Here is a 17,108-nt window from a genome sequence, read left to right as displayed (position 1 = left end):
TGCCCACCCTTTGCCGGCTGTGGCGGGAGGGGAGCAGCTGCGCGCTGGGACTTGTAGTTCGCAGCCCTGGAGTCGCTGCTGCAGCGTTTCCTGGAGGGCGGTCACCAAAACAAACCCTCCTGCACCGGCTGCTGCTCTTCGGCCGTCATCAGAAATCATCGAGTAAGTAAAGGGAGGCCAGGAGCTTACAAAAAACAAGGTTGCTGGATGGTGTAACCCTCTGAGCGTTGGGATCAACGCCTGCTGATTGCTAGAGCTTCCCTAGTCTAGTGTTTTAAGTTTGTGTATTTAGCATTTAACTTTGTGTGTGTGTGTGACCAAATCTACCGTTTGATTTGTCAACTCGTACAGTCGGTCTTTTTTCCTGGGCTACCGTAGTGGGCTTTACACGTAGCAACAGAGCTGCGAAACATTTTAATAGAATAGAAAAGAAAAAGAGATTTGGAAAAAAAACCAGAAATGGTCAGGGGAGGGGGAAGACTCAAGGCAGAAATAGTGTCTGAGACTGCCTTTTAAAAAGTTAGATTAATTCCCACATTGATTGGCAATGTCCATGTAATCATCATATTAATTCAAACTGATTTCTCTTGTAGAGGGTGCCAATGAACGTGACAGTGATTAAAGTCAAAGAAGGAAGTGTGGAGAACCTCTTGGAGGGCACTAGAACAATATTTTGCAATAGTTTGAGTTATAGTCTGCAGATTGTTTCTATCTGGGTTCTTGTACTGGATCTGTGCAAGGCAGCATTTATATATGTGTATCACTACAAATTATTTGCAATCTACCAGTGTAGGAAAAACGTTTTCTTAAAATTACCATAGTCCTCTTTCGCTGCCATGGACGATTTATTTTGAGCAAAATCTTATTTCGCTCCCACACAGCCCTCTCCAAAGTTAGTTGTATTATAAGAGAGGTTAGTGTAAGCAGCTCTCTGTAGCCTATTCTAAACATTTTAGTTACAAACATTTGTAAAAATGAGCAGTCCTATGGCACCTTAGAAACCAACAAAGATATAGGATTGTGAACTTTCGTGAGTAAAATCTAGGCGGCAAAACAGGCTGAGTCAAATGGTTAGTTAATTGATTTTGAATGTCATTCTACATTGAAAAACACTTCACTAGTTCTCAAGTGTATTTTCCCCGGTTATTAACCTTCCTTCTCTCCCTCCCCCAGTGTGTTTCTAAATAAAAAAAATCGATCTCCCCATAATATGATATGCACAATAAATGTCAGTGTTACTAAGCAATACAGTTATGTTCTAAAATAGGACGTAAAGTGGGCAGGTTAGATCAAATGAATTGCCCAACTAAATTGACCAAAAGACCTGTACATTTAGCAGTGCAGTGTGAGACAGGACACTATTGTCATAGGTAGCTGCTGCATACAGTTGTTCACTGAGGAGAAGGAATTATTTAAAAAAATATGGTTAAGATCGTGAACCCATTGTGACAGTGGCCCCCATATTCTTCACTGTGATATCATTATGATACGATTATAGTATAATAATGCATTTTATGCAAAATAGGTCATGTAAGATGTACTCACACTGCCCCCCTTGCTGCCTCTGTATCAGAGGCAGCGAGAAGGCCGGCAGAGTCGGGATCTGGTGCCTGTGGGGAGCTGGATTTTAAGTTGGCTCCCCATGAGCACCAGATCCCACGGAGCTACCTGCCCCCACACCAACATGCGGGGAGCAGATGGGAGCTATACACATGTGAAGCTGGCTTTTAAGCCACCTGCCCCCCCCCCCTTGCTGCCTCCCACAGAGACCGCAGGTGGAGGGACAGGAGCCCCTGCCCTCCCCCCATTAGGAATGTAAGTGATGAGTCAACTATCCGATAAGCAAAAGCTTATTGGATAGTCGACACACTCAGCAATTAGTCGCTCACTCTCCCTTGCTGCCTCTATCACAAAGAGGCAGTAAGTGGGGGGAAGAGGACAAGGTGCTGGAAGGAGCCGGCTTAAAAGCCAATTCGCCTCCAGCTCTAGTTCCATGGGATGGAGCAGGAGCACAGCCACAGCCGCCTTTGAAATATACAAGAGACCTTCTGGGGCTGTTGTACATTTCAAAGAGGAAGCACCAGAAGGAGTGTGGGGCCAGCCCTGGGCTTCACGCACTGTTTCAATCTTTGAACATTTCAATCGTTGTACATTTCAAAGGCAGAACATGGAAGTTCTTATCGACTAATCGAATAGTTGATGGAAATCCCATAAATTATTTGATGAGTTAATTAATCAAAATTTAACATCCCTATTCCCCATCAGAAGTAGCAGCACGGTGGGGGTGACGGGAGGCTGCTGCGGAGCATCTTCTGTCTGCGGTGGGCACAGGCCCCTGTGGACAGAAGCTGCTCTGTGGTTATGCCAACAGAATTCCTATCCAGAGGAAGCTCAGACCCTCTGCAGACAGGGGCTGCTGCCACCTCATGCTGCTGCTTCTGTTATCAAAGATAGCAATGCAGGGTAGCAGGGGGCTCCGTGGTAGTGGGACCAGTCAAATATCAAATAGTCATGTAACTGCTAAAATTTTGATGCAGTTACACTATTATCCAATTAACCAGACATCTAACATAGCTAATTGGAAAAGTTCTAACTTCCTGAACATGATTTTCCTATTTGCATATCATTTTTTAATTTGAAGTTATCAATATTGACTATGTATCTGAATTTCAAATGTAGTTATATGGCCCACTGCACAGCATGTGGGGAAGGAGCTATTCAGTGTAGTGAGCCATTAGGGCAAACTGTAGGTCTTAGGAGAAGCTTATCCATGACATGGTGAACATTCCTGTAAGTAAAGGCTGCTATGACACAGCAAGGTATGGCAGGGTATGTAACATGACTCTGGATTCCATTTTAGGATATCAGCATTTTCCACAAACTGAGTGTGAGACAAAAGGGTTCCCGCCCTATGCTAAAGCTGTATAAGGCAGGAAGTGACATCTGTGGTTCTTTACTCCTCACACAACTGGAAATACAGGAGGAACAAAGACTGAATGGGGGAAGTGATGGGCCCTGGCTAAAGGGATTTCTGTCCTGTGTGTGAAAGACGGAAGGATTCCAAATTGTAGAGTGCTGCTGGTCCCTTAAGAATTTACAAACCTGCTTTTACCATCTCTCCAGGTGAGAAACTGCTCATTCATATCTAACCTATTCACCAAGATAAACTTAGTGTGTGTGTGTGTGTTTATTTATTAGCTAATCTGCTTTGAACTGTCTGCAGCTACTTATAATCACTTAACTATATAGTTAATACATTTATTATGTTTTAACCTAAACCATTTCCGTTTGCGGTGAAGTGCTTGGGAATACTACCTGAGGAGGCTGTTGCATTTCCTCTCCAAACTGAGGGAGAGAGACCCTGGATCAGTGGCGGCCCATCAATACAGGCGAACTAGGTGGTTGCCACGTAGGGCGCCAAGATAAACAGCAGTTGAGGGCTTTGGAGGCAGGGTGCCGATCGCGCGTTTTGCTTAGGGCGCCAGTTGCCAGCAGCTCATCTAGGGCCACTCCTGCCCTGGATAATATACTGGTTGGGGTTTAGACCAGGGTAGGATGACTCATCTCTGAGGTTGTAGCCTGGGAAGCTGGTGGTTATTTTGGCTGTAGCTGCTCTATTGCTGGTTCACATGATGGCTCCTGCACATCACTTCAGCTGGATGGGTCCCTACCTCTGTGAATGCTGGTAGGAGTATAAGACCCAGAGTGGGTCTGCTGTTTGTCACAGCAGCACAGTGTGGGAGGGAGCTCAGGCTGGTGGGTCAGAGGGCTCATTGGTACCGCAGTTCCAGGGGTCATCCCAGATTTGGAACCCATCACACCCATAAACGTTAGTAAATTCTAAAATTCTATTTCCACAACAATCATTGCATGCCCTCTTTCAGGTGTGAAACTTTTTGTATTGCTCATGATGATTGTGACGGGGCGCATGCCCTGCACTGGCCCTTTAAAGGCAAAACCCAGGCCCTAAGCAGAGGCTGAAAGCAAAGACCCAGCTGAGACAACTAAGGTTAATGAGGCCTCAGTGGGATCTATATAAAGAAGATCAGGCTGCTGCTTAGGGGAAGGGCAGTAAGGAGTTGGTAGCTAAGGAGATGCCCAGGAGCTAGAGTAGCACAGGGACTGCAGGGCTAGGGGGTGGGGATTGGTACTGAGATTTTTCTTCATGAGGTGTTCTGTTATAGCCCTTCTAGAATGTGCTATTGGCCTATGCTTAATACCTCTTAGGTATGAGTGTTTCTCATAATTTTGCAAGAACTGGGCTGATATTACAAAACAAGGCCTTCTTCTTGCTCACAGCCTAACTTTGCTTTATGTTAGCAAAATCTTGTCCATTGCTATATGGGTCTCAGGTCTCACACCAGGCCTGTGATGCATGGGCTTATGTTTCAGGTCCTCATCTTACTACAGTAGCAAGCATTTCTACTGAAATCCTGGTAACCATCAAAGTTGGCCTCTGAACCTAAGATCTGTATAGAGTCTTGTCCAGTTTTGTTTATATGTGTTTGTAGGATTGTCTCCAATTTCTCCCTCAAGGACTGCCTTTGTTCATAATTCAGAAGGTCGAACTTGTTATTTTACCATAACTGACAAGCATTTTGGCTGTCTGCTGGGGGCACTGAATTTTTCAGTTGTGCCTTTTTTGTTAATAGCTTGCTTCGAAGACAGACAAAATTAGACTGAAACACAACAGCTATAGGAAGAGGAGGGTAGGTGGATACTAAGACCCTGTGGTGCCCATACTCAGCTGTGTATTCAGCGTATGGATAAGGATGGCCCTCCGTGATGCCAACTGACAGCATAATAATAAAACTATTTATACCAGTACATATTAGAATCATAGGGGCTAACATGATATATAGAATATGTAAATATTACCTTAATGTGATCTAAACACAGAAAAGGGATACTCTTTTCAGTTTTTACCTTACACAAATATCTGTTTGTGTAAGCTAAAAACTGAAAAGAGTATGTCATTATGGTTACGTCTAGACTGGCATGATTTTCCGCAAATGCTTTTAACAGAAAAGTTTTCCGTTAAAAGCATTTGCGGAAAAGAGCGTCTAGATTGGCATGGACGCTTTTCCGCAAAAGCACTAGACTGGAAAAACTTGAAAGTAGGAATAAGAGATCCTCCGGAAAAGGGCTTTATTCCGGAGGATCGCGCCAGTCTAGATGCTTTTTTTCCGGCTTTTCCCCAAGCTGGAAAAAAAGCGGCGGACATGTTTATTTAAATCCGCGGGGGATATTTAAATCCCCCGTGGATTTCCCTATGCTGACTTACCTGATTTGCATCCCTTTTCCGGAATTTGTGGCCAGTCTAGACGTAGCCCCTATGTGTATCTTTTATCAATCACACCATGCTCAGACCTTCACATGAGGTTTCCTCCAAAGTGCTTTCACTTCACTGAGCTCCAAACAAGATCCAGGTGTTTTGTCATCCTTTAGAATTCAATCTGTGAGCCAAAGACCAAGCCCACTTTTCTCATGCTCAGGTCATCTTCAGCTGAGCACCTAATGATGTATTCTGGTCACTGGCCCACATGCCCAGTGTTGAATCCCTAAAGTCAAAAGTATTTAGAGCTTGAGTTTTCTTTGGTGACACTCCACTATTACTTTTCCAATCTCTTGGCTGCAGAGAAATGCTCCATCATAGGGTGGTTACAATTACATTTTCCTTGATGTAATCTTGTATTATAATTTTCTCTGTACAGAATGATTCTCCCATGCTCTTGGACATTTATATTATTAAAGATTCTACTTGTTAGGGAAACATTTAGGTTTATTTTTGTGTGCTTTGTTTTGGTTTTCCATCTACAGCTTATTTGCCAAAAGCAAATAAAATAACTTTTTAAGTTTTCAAAAACACATGCTGAATCTGATCGAATTTTCTGGTTGGCAACTGAAGTTCAATTGAAAAGGAATATTTTATTTTGAGTCCTGATGCCAGGGACGGCCGTAGGCTTTATGGGGCCCTATGCAGTACTATTAAACTGGTATCCCTAGGCCCAACGGCAGCCCGGAAAGGGTGGTGATGAATTTTTAGAGATGCGATTTTATAATTTTCAGTAACACACTAAGGACACATTTTTAAAAACAAAATTTAAACTCAGGTCTTGCAGATTAAAAAAGTAAATTCAGAAACTGACATTATATACTTGGATTGCCAAGTGCCTGTTAAATGGTTTCATTAGCATTTGAATGGCTCTTTCACAGATTCAATATTCTGCTAATAGAGTCAGCATTTTTAAGTTAACTAGATCAGTGTTTCTCAACCAATGGTACAAGTACCCTTAAGGGTACTCGAGAGAAGTCTGGGGGGGTACATCAATGCAACTGAAATTTGGAGAAAACTGAATTTTTGTTTTAAGTTTTTTATAGCTTTATTGTTTTTGTACTTTTTACACCCAAAAATTTCATCGCCCGCCTGGCTATGATTACGTTGTTTAAACAAATGTGTTGCAATGGTAGAAAAACATTTTGTGTGCCTAACAACTGTAGGTACTGGGGGTACTTAATAAAAAAAAAGGTTGAGAAACACTGATTTAGATCCTTTCTGGAAGAAGCAGAGCCACAGAACAGCAATAGGAAGAGGAGGGTGGGTGGACATTAAGCCCCTGTGGTGCCCCAGTTTTTCAGGTACCCTACACAGCTGTGTATTCTGTATGTAGGTAAGGATGGCCCTGCCTGATGCCAACTTACTTCGTAATAATAAAAGTTCACATTTATAAAATCTTTCATCCAATGGTTTCCAGGTTCCTTACAACTATGAGTAAAGAAAGATTCATTTCAGATACAGTAACGGAGATACAGAGAAGTAAGTTACTTTCACAAGATCCCACAGTGAATGAGCCAGGTCTTTTAAATCCTAGCCTTCAATACTAGACAGCCTTGCATCTCCAATACTGTGTTTGTGATGTATGACATAAGTGAGCCAAATTGTGTAATATATACTTATTGTAATATTCCCGTTAAAATCAATGAGTGTTATGCCTGTGTAAATTTTGTAGGATTTGACTCCATATGTATAAATACTACAATAGTATAAAACATATACTTAGATTAAAATCAACAAATTCTACACCCCATATGGATGAATAATACAGTATATCACTTCCTTATGTATTTGAAAGTGCATAATTGCTTTAGGTGTGTTTGGCTAGATATTCTGGTTATGCTCTTTTTAAAAGGATTCTTATGTGATATAACTATTTGCTGTAAACGATTTGGGGTTTTGTTTTAAGTCTTCAGAGAGAATTGTAGATGTTGCTATTGCTTTTAATGCAATAACCTTGAAATGGTATACCAGAAACAAAGTGAGAAGTGATTTTCCTTCCGTCATACATTTCCCAGAAAGCCTTTTAGTGCAACAATCTTGTATGGGCGTGTTCTTGTTTCAAAAAGTACCTTGTTACAGACTAACGCTGAGGCTGCTATGGTTGGGAAAATCCACAATTGTGCAACTTTTATGCATGCTTTTATTGTCTGTGTTGTTCTTCATGTCTCTGTCTTCCCCTCATTTCCTGGAACTTAACTAACTTGTAAGAACTCTGTGGTATTGGCTGTTGCTAATAATAAGGAATGATCATCTTCCTGAATCTGATCACATGATTTCAGTAAGGCACTGGTATCTATAAAGTCAGGTGAGTACCAGCCTGATAACCTGTTTTATCTTACCATCTGTCATGTTTTATTATTTGATAAGCATTTGGGTGTAGGCGGATTTTTTTTAAGGTCAATGCAATTCATTTAAGGTTAAGGAAACTTTATTGACCAGGTTGTGGTTAATAAAGTTACTCCTGATTTATCCTGCAGGGGCTCTTGTGCATTTCAAAGATTGAAATGCCATGAGGAACCCGGGGCTAGAGTCCAGTATGTTCATGTTTTTAGGATAGTATCTTTGGCATTTACTGCAATAATACAGTTGCTTGGCATCTTAGAGTGCATTTCTTTCCCACATTAACTTTGCTATTGGATCTCTGTAACTTCAGTCTTTCCTTAGCTAAAAATAATGCTGAATGGCAAAATTTTGGAAAGTTAAACAGTTAGCTTAGTGGATAAAGTACATGACTGGGAGTCAAATGATCTGTGATCAGCTTGGCCACTGACCAGCTGTGTGCTGGACAAGTCACTTGCCTTTCTGGGCCTCTGTTTCCCCTCACTCTTTCTGTCTGCTTTGTCTGTCACAGAACCCTAGAACTGGAAGGGACCTTGAGAGGTCATCAAGTCCAGTCCCCTGCAGTCATGGCAGGACCAAGCACCATCTAGACCATCCCTGAAAGATGTTTGTCTAGCCTGTTCTTAAATAGCTCCAATGATGACAATTCCACAACCTCCCTAGACAATTTATTCCAGTGCTTAACTACTCTGACAGTTAGGAAGTTTTTCCTAATGTCCAGCCAAAACCTCTCTGTGATGGAGTGCAATCAAAGAAAACACATAGCTACATATAGTTACAGGTTGAAACTCCCAAATCTGGGACTCTCTGGTCTGGCAACATCCATTGTCAGTAAGGCCACGGATGTTGCTGGACCAAAGAGCCCTGGAGGCAGGAGCCAGCTGGGCAAACATGAAGGCTGGGACCTCCCCCGCCCATACATCCCAGCTGTGGAACCCGGTGTCAGCAGGGCCATGCAGTGGCCAAGAGTCCCCGGGCCTGTCTGGGGAACCCCCAGCTGCAGTGGAGCTGGCAACTGTGGGAAGCCCTGTCCAAAACCCCGGGAAACCTCTGGCAGCAGCTGGGCTTAGCCCCGGCCAGAGAATCCCCAGGAACAGCAGCGCTGGTGGCAGTGGTCTGGCAGCAGTGGGGAATCCCTGGCCATGGGGTCAGTGGCAGCTGGGCAGCAGTGGCTAGGAACCTCGGGAAACCCTCAGTGGCAGGAGGGCCAGAGTAACTGTGCAGCCCCGGTCGGGGAACTCCTGGTGGCCCCAGCAGGGGAACCTGGCAACAGCAGGTGGGAAGCAGGGCAGGGAGTTCTTGTCAGGCCAGCATTAGCGGGGTCAGCAGCAGAGAAGGGAGTATCAGGCAGAGGAGCATTAACCTCCCCTGTTCCGGTGAACTCCCTGGCTCAGGACAGTTCAGATCCCAAGGGTGCTGGATCAGGGAGGTCCAACTTTTAGTAGGGATGAACAGGGTTAATCAATTAACCAGTGGGGCTTGGAGCAGCTACCTGCTCCAGCCCAAGTGCTTCCAGCTCGTGCGGAGCCAGCAAAGTCACTGTCATTTCTGAGGCCACTTCCTCACAGAGCTACTGCTTCCATCCCTGTATGGGGCTGCCGGCTCCCAGCCCTCTGGGGTCCAGCGGGGCTGGAACAGCCCTACAACTGCGGCGGGCAGCTCCCTTGGTAATGATTAACCGTTACCTGATAAGCATTGACCGTTAAGGGTGATGGTTACTGGGTAAACAGGAGGCATTTTAAAAGTCATTTAAAAAGGGAACCACATAACTTCTAAAAATCTGAGCCTTGCACTGTGGGCTCTAAGGTATAAAGCTTTATATTGCAGAGCCCACAGCGAAGCTTCACTCCTGGAGGGGGCTGGCAGCCTCCCAGGGTAGAGGCTTCACTGCGACAGAGAAGCCACCTCCCAGGGAGAGGGGTTGGTAGGGGAAGCTTTGCTGTGGACTCTGCAGTTGGCTTCCCGGAAGCAGGCCGGCAGAATCTGCCAGCCGCCTTCCCAGGGAGCCACCGCATGTAACCTACGGCATGGGGACCAGGCTGAGCCTGTCACAGGCAAGGGCTGCTCCAGGCTTGTGGTGGGCCCCGTAGAGCTGGAGCAGCTCTCTCCCAGGGTGGGCGGAGAGCTGCTCCAGGCCTTTCTGGTTAACTGGAAGCGGTAAGCCTCACCCGTTAAGGGTAACAAGTTAACCTTTCACATTCTTAGTAACCAGTGAACCGGTTACCTGTTAAGATCCCTAGATTAGAACAATGAAGTCTAATCACCTTCTTGCAGCAAGAGAGACTAGAATAGAAAAGGATAACCAGGAGCAAAAGTTGATTCTTGTTTCCACCCCTCACATCAGGCAGGAAAGGAGTTCACTACATCACTGTTGTCTGCTGTTTCCACCAATATTTCATTATTTACCAGGCACACACTGCAACTTTCTTTTTGTAAAACATCTTTTGCAACTCAAGGAAAGAATTGTGTCACCAAACATTACACAATACTATTTTACTTGATGGGTTTTGAGTGTCTATGGCGTTAGCTGTCACTGCTTTCCTGGTGTAGTCCTAGTATTGATTTAAATTGTTTTTTAGGAATAAAAATACTGCTGTACCAGATCAGACTAGTGATCAGTTACAGTATCCTGACAATGGCCCACTCCAGATGCTTCACAGGAAGGTATTAAAAATCCACAGTGGAGTAACCCTGGATGACTGCAGACTGGTCCTTTGATGTGAGACAAGCACAGACCACAACTTCTGTCCTTGACCACACCCGGCTGCCAGGATCCTGACAATAACTTATTTTCTCAGAAAGTGGTGTAGATGCCTACACCTCCTCACTCCAGGCAGCAGGTTCCCATTCATGAGTGATAAGTTAATGATAAGAATTTTTTTGTCTCCTGGACTTGGATGCCTATCTCTGAAAGATGAGTGGGCTTAGTCCACACTCCTCTGGTCAGCATCTCGAATTGGCCAGCTTAGATAGGAAGCTGCCTAGAAACCTAGTTTTTGTAGATGGCATTTATAGGTATATTTTTCTCCCCAGTCATTGTATGGGGAGCCAAAGTGCCTAACTTGACTTTGTGGATCAGAGTGTGTTTCCTATGATTTTTCTGTGGGCTTAAAAGTTAAGCATTGTGTTGCAACCACTCAATTTCTTTGGGAACCCACCGTTAGTATTTTAGAGCCCAGTATTATTATTTACAACAGTTGAAGGCCTAAATTTCCTCACATTGCTCATAGATGTGGTATCTGTTTAATTCAAGAGGACTATTCCCACTATCTAAGGTTTAGCCTTAGATATTAAGAAATGCACACTTCAGGCAAGAATTGTTATAGATTTTTCTTTCCAGGCAGAAAGCTTGTGCTAATTATTTAATGTATCTTTTTTTGCCTGGGACGTTTTCCAGCATACACTTTTGAACCTCACAGAAGATAAGTACATTTTTAAATACTCCTGAGATAAATTTGTTTCATTCAAAATAATTTGTAAATGCAATCAATTTGCTTAGTCTCTGATATAGAAAAAAAAATGTAGATCACGTTAAATGGTGTTAGAAGATCATTTAGAGGTAGAGTTTTGTTTCTGAGCCTGTTTGATGAATAAAGAAATAGAATTAGAGAATACTTCAACTTGATTATGTGAATTTACTGCCAAAGTAGTACTGCCAACTACTAACTGACAGGGTTTAGGAAGAATCTACCAATTTGGGTAAGTTAATCTGGATCAATTAGTTCTGGCCACTGTCAGAAACAAGATACTAGAAGAGATGGACCATTAGTCTGAGACAAAGGGGCAATTCCTATATTCCTCTGCTATTTAAATTAATGAACATTTGATTTGAAATCCTGGCCCCATTGAAACCAGCAGTAAAACTCTCATTGACATCAGTGGAGTCAGGATTTCACTGTGCCTCTCCTTCCTTTATTTGATTCCCAAGGGCCTAACTTTCAAACCTGGCTATCTAAACTGCAGATGCAGAATTTACAGGCACAGCTGCTATGTGGACAGAGTGGGTGTTTCCCCTCACAAATGAGTAATTGTGCATGTAAATGCTCATTTTGCAGGCACAATGTAGGTGACCACTTTGAATGTGTTAGTTCATTCACAAAAAGACCGCTATTCGGATCACGATTAATATGAGGGTTTGACCACATGAGTACTCATTTAGAAAATTAAGTGTCATGACACTTTTTACTCAAAATTCCCCTTTTAAAATACCCACCACTGATTTAAGCGCAGCGTAAAATGGGTAAATGTAAAGAGATGCCATTATTCCACAAATCTCAGCCCTCACCACAAGGGGACAGAAATGAAACATTAAAAGGCTTAATGTAACACTACTTAGATTTTTTTCCAGAAAACTTATGAGAAATATGGTCAATATGTGATTATTTTTTCCCCATGTGTTGGCTGTACAGTATTAACATATTTCAGAGGCCAAGTGCTCCTGCGCTCTTTCTTTTCACTTCCTAAATCCCTCAAAGACTCCTGTCCTATAATTATTCCCCTTTGCATAGAATTTCTAGGAGTTGGAAACCAAGAACACACCTTAAATCTTCCCTTGAAGCTGTAAAGCCCACCTTACAAACACACACATACTGACTTCTCTTAGGAGAAAAGTCCCATTAGCTTCTGTTAGGACTATTCACTAGGAATGTTAGATACTGTGTGATTGAATAGTCATGTAACCACATAAAATCTTAGAGGTTACGCAACTATTCGATAGTCCCCAGGGGTGGGGCCGGCAGCCAGTGCACTCCTGGCCCCGCTGCTGGGGAGCCCTTGTCTGCTGCTGCCTCTGTATCGGAGGAAGCAGTGTGGGGTGGCAGGCGGGAACTGGTCTGTGAGAGGAGCCAATTTAAAAACCAGTTCCCTGTGCAGACTGGCTGCTTGCCACCCCGTGCTGCTGCCTCTAATACAGAGGTAGCAGCATGGGGTGGCAGCAGCCGCTGTCCATGGGGGGAGGTGGGGAGGGCTGGCCAGTCTGAGCTCCCCACAGACAGAAGCTGCCTCCTGCTGCAGCTCCTGTCCATAGGGGGACACAGAGACAGCAAGTGGGGAGAGGAGTGCATGCAGTTGACAAGATTAACTGATAAGCCCATGCCTATCGATTAATTGTGTAGTCAACTACTTGTTAACATCTCTGTTACTCACCTGTGAATAAAGTTATGCATGTGCTTGTGTTTACAGGATCAAGCCCCTAGAGACAGCCAGTCCACCAAGTGAGCTTATTTTTAAAAATAGAATTCCTTTTATTTAAATAGTATTACTTAATATTAGGTCGAACAATAATATACTGTGATGGATTGCATTTCAAGAAGCTGTTCACCGTGTGTGTGTGTGTGTGTGTGTGTGTGTGTGTGTGTGTATGTACACACACACACAGTGAACAGCTTCCTGAAATATATAATATAATATAATATAACCATTATGATTGTGTTATAAAAATGTGAACACCTAGCACCCTTTGATCCTAAACTGTTTGACATTCTCTTTTGTTTGATTAGCCCTAAAATTTCTTGAGTAATATCCCCAAATTAGATGATTTTTGTGCCATTAATTCACCATAAAGAGTAGAATACAGAATCATAACTGTCTCAGCAAAGAGGGCTGACATGATGATTTTTAAGAGCCTAACCATCTCTACACTTCTCCATTTCTGTGATTCTAGAAGAATTAGAGCCTAGGTCTATAGTTCAGTATCATTGTGTACTATAGCATTGCATCCTTTCTTTAATGTTTTTATAATGTGAGGATCTTATATCTGTATTTCCTTGTAACTCTCATTGTCATGAGTTCTGTAAGAATCCACTGAAGATGGGGTGATAATAATAATGAGATTAAGACTAACTGGGAAATTTGGAGGCATAATAGCCAGACTTGTACATAGCTTGTGGACAGATGATACCAAAGAATCATAACACAGCCTGTCTCTAGGAATGTCTACCATTCTCTACTATATGAACAGTAAATTAAAATTCTCTTCTCTCGTTACAAAAGAAGATACCTACCCAAAACGCTTTCATTTTTTACAACTTGATCTAATTCTAGTCTGGATTGCTTCTAGTATAAGAAGTCAGCTAAAAACAAATTATGCAACTTAACCAATTCCACTTTAATGGCTTCATACAGCCCTGTTAAGGTATTGCCACCAGTAGGTGGCAATGTTGGATTAGGTTACCACCTCTGTGTAAATCAAGAGTGTGGTTTTTTTGTTTTTAAAAGATTTTCAATGCTCGTTAAGATCTTGTGAACATTTCATCTGAAAACATTTACACACATGAGTAATTTTATGCACATGAGTAGACCCATTGAATTCAATGAGCCTACTCGTGTGTGTTTGCAAGATCAGGGTCCAAAGTGCTGAGGAAACTTGGAAACTGAGTGAGGTTTCCAGAGGCATACAGGGGAGCTAGTTGCTTAACTCTCCTTTGTGTTCTCAACAATCTCCTCCAGACTCCTCTGTGTATCCAAAAGACAGAAGCAGCAGCAAGGGCTGATATTATGTCTGCTGCTTCTGCCACCGTGTCTCAACCCTGATAGTTGGCTAACTATAATTTTTGGAGTAAATGAGTTAGAATTTGGGAATTACAAGAGCTGTAATCTTCCCTTTTGAGATCCTTTAAGTGAGAGCCCAGGAGTAATGATAGTGGACTAGAGGTTGCTTTGAGCTCACCAGGGAAGGCAGCAAAGCTCAAATAACAATTTACAGCCAGAATTTATTTATTTTATTTTACAGCCTCCAAAATGTGCTAGTAAAACTTGATTCCCACCCTCGAGAGCTTATGATCCAAATATCAGGCAAGGCACACAGCTGATTCTGAATGGAGGCTGAGCGGGAAGGGGAGGAGGAAAGAAGAGATGCATAGAAAGATGGATTTGCTGAAAGTTTTGCATCGCAATTCTAGAGATTGAGTCTCCAGGACAACTTTAAAACCTGAAGTAATTAGAAGGCATTTCTATGCAAGAACAAAATGTGACTCTCTTCTCATTTAATTCCCTTTTCAGTACTCCTGCTTTTACTCAGGGGATAGGAATAGGATTCATCCCTCCCACTTTTGCCCTGCTTGGTGCCTGAATCATTCTTCTTGAAGTGGTGTGCATGACTGACAAGGAGAGCTGTTTCTGAAAAGATGGGTTTTCTCTCTTGCTCGCTTCACCTGTCTTTATTTTTTTCTTGTCTCTCTCTCTCTCTCTCTCTCTCTCTCTCTCTCTCTCTCTCCTGTGTCTTGCCTCCATTCCTGTTGCAGGCCTGTCTTGTTTCTTATCCAGCCTTCCCTCCCTGATTTCTCTCTTTTTCCCCGTTGTGCCTCTTACTTCAGGCTCTTACACAGGGGGTGGGGGCGAGAAGGGTGTGAATGCACCCCCCACTCCTTTGATCCTCCACATAAGCATGAGGCTGGGTCAGTATATTGCCCCAGACTAGCCTCACCCGTGCTCCAGCTGGCCAGGGGAAGGCTGGGGCTGATTCTCCCCATTCCCAGGAGCGAGGCTGGGATGGGGCTGGGCCATGGGAGCAGGGCAGCCACCAGCCCCTCCAACATCTCGCACGCCACAGAAATTCCTGCGTACAGGCCTGTAATTGCCAGGAATGTTAAATTGAGGATATTTTTGTAATCGAGTAGTCGATAGAATTTTTATCAATTACTCGATTACTCAATAGGGGAAGGCAGCCTCGCTCAGTCCCAGCTTACGCTGGGACCAAACCCTAGTCCAGCTCTGCAATTTATAATGCAGTAGGAGCCAGGAGGCAGGCTGCCCAACTCCTACTGTCTTTTAAATAGCAGAGCAGCAGCAGGGTTTGTTCCCAGAGCTAGCTGGGACTTAGTGGGGATCCCTGCCCAGCCAGTAGCAGCCCCTGTCTGCTAGGAGGGAGCGGAGACAGTGCTGGGGGGAACCAGCTTTTAAGCTGGCTCTCCCCAGCACCGGCTCCTGTTCCCCCCACCCTTTCTGCCTCTGATACACAGGCAGCAAGGGGCAGATGAATGCGAGTAGTCAACTTGACTACCCGATAAGCTTAAACTAGAGCCTATCCCTACCCTCCAGCGTATCTACCTCTCCCCCTAGCTTAGTGTCATCTGCAAACTTGCTGAGGGTGCAATCCATCCCCTCATCCAGGTCATTAATAAAGATGATGAACAAAATTAGCCCTAGAACCAACCCTTAAGGCACTCTGCTTGATATCTTCACCAATGCTGACTGGGTGTGTAGCCCATTTAAGTTGTGTAGGCTAGATCTTCAGTTAATATAAATCTGCCTAACTCATTGGGACCAGCCATCAATAAAACTGTTTTTTTTTTTAATCAATTACTTTGATATTTTACAAATGCAAGGGGTTCTTTTCTATGTAACTGTGAGTGAAGAGCACAATTGCAGCAAGGAATTAGGTTCACAACTCCTAATCACAGTAGCACTGCCCTATAAGTACTACTAGTGATTTCTGCCTTCCTGCTTGACTAAATCCATTAGGAATTCCTCTTCCAAAAACATGCACTATCCCATCATCCCAGGTTGTAGCAGTTTTGGTGCAAAAAGGCAAAAAAATGAAGTCTTGAATATTTCTTCCGTGGATGAGTCTGACCATTTAGGCTTCATTTTAAGCAGTGATGACATTATTTTTAAAAACTTGCTCTTTCTTATTATTCTTTCTTCATTCACTTCCCTTTTGTACTCCCAAAACCCTGTACCAGACTGACCCTGTATCAGACTGACACTCTCCCATTCTGAGAGTTGCATGAGGTTTCCTCCAAAGTAAGTCAATGTCACTTAATTAGAAAGAACCACATCCAAGTGCCTTCTTGCCTTCCTTTTCTAGTAATTGAGCAAAATACTCCTGCCACACTCTCATAGCTAGTTCCTTCTGACTCAGAGGGTAGCAGGGTTAATCTGTGATTTTAAAATAATGCGTAGTCCAGTGGCACCTTAGGGTATGTCTACACTAGAAAGTTAGTTCGAACTAACGGACGTTAGTTCGAACTAACTTTCCTATGCGCTACACTAGCGCTTCGCTAGTTCGAATTTGAATCGAACTAGCGGAGCGCTTAGTTCGAACTAGGTAAACCTCATTTTACGAGGACTAACGCCTAGTTCGAACTAGCTAGTTCGAACTAAGGGCTGTGTAGCCCTTTAGTTCGAACTAGTGGGAGGCTAGCCCTCCCCAGGTTTCCCTGGTGGCCACTCTGGCCAACACCAGGGAAACTCTATGCCCCCCTCCCGGCCCCGGACCCCTTAAAGGGGCACGGGCTGGCTACGGTGCCCGTGCCAGGTGCAAGCCTGCCAGCACCCAGCTAGCAGACCCTGCACCTGGCACGGCACAGAGCCACCCACCCGATGCCCCCCAGCCCACCCCCTCTTGCCGGGACCAGGCTGGCGGCTCCCGGGAGCTTGCCCTGGACCGCAAGAGGCGGGCACCTTCCTGGGCTAGTGCGGACATCGTGGA

General features: G+C 43.8%; 1 protein-coding gene across 4 annotated transcripts in view; it reads left to right on the top strand.

Annotated features, from left to right (window-relative positions):
* Positions 1-3: 3 nt before the first annotated feature.
* Positions 4-17,108, top strand: part of ALPK1 (alpha kinase 1) — a 97,832-nt gene continuing 80,727 nt past the window's right edge. For 2 of the 4 annotated variants that reach the window (XM_075929736.2, XM_006119264.5), the window contains exons 1-2: positions 4-162; positions 2,861-3,123. The gene's annotated coding sequence lies outside the window, so the exon portion shown is untranslated. The remainder of the gene's footprint in view (positions 163-2,860; positions 3,124-17,108) is intronic. The other 2 variants (XM_075929737.2, XM_025182707.3) reach the window with 2 other exon arrangements.

This window comes from Pelodiscus sinensis, chromosome 4 (assembly GCF_052426305.1).
Source record: "Pelodiscus sinensis isolate ZL-2025 chromosome 4, ASM5242630v1, whole genome shotgun sequence".
Classification (NCBI taxonomy): Eukaryota; Metazoa; Chordata; order Testudines; family Trionychidae; genus Pelodiscus; species Pelodiscus sinensis.
The sequence above is the reverse complement of the archived record's forward strand: the minus strand, read 5'-3'. Positions and strand labels throughout refer to the sequence as shown.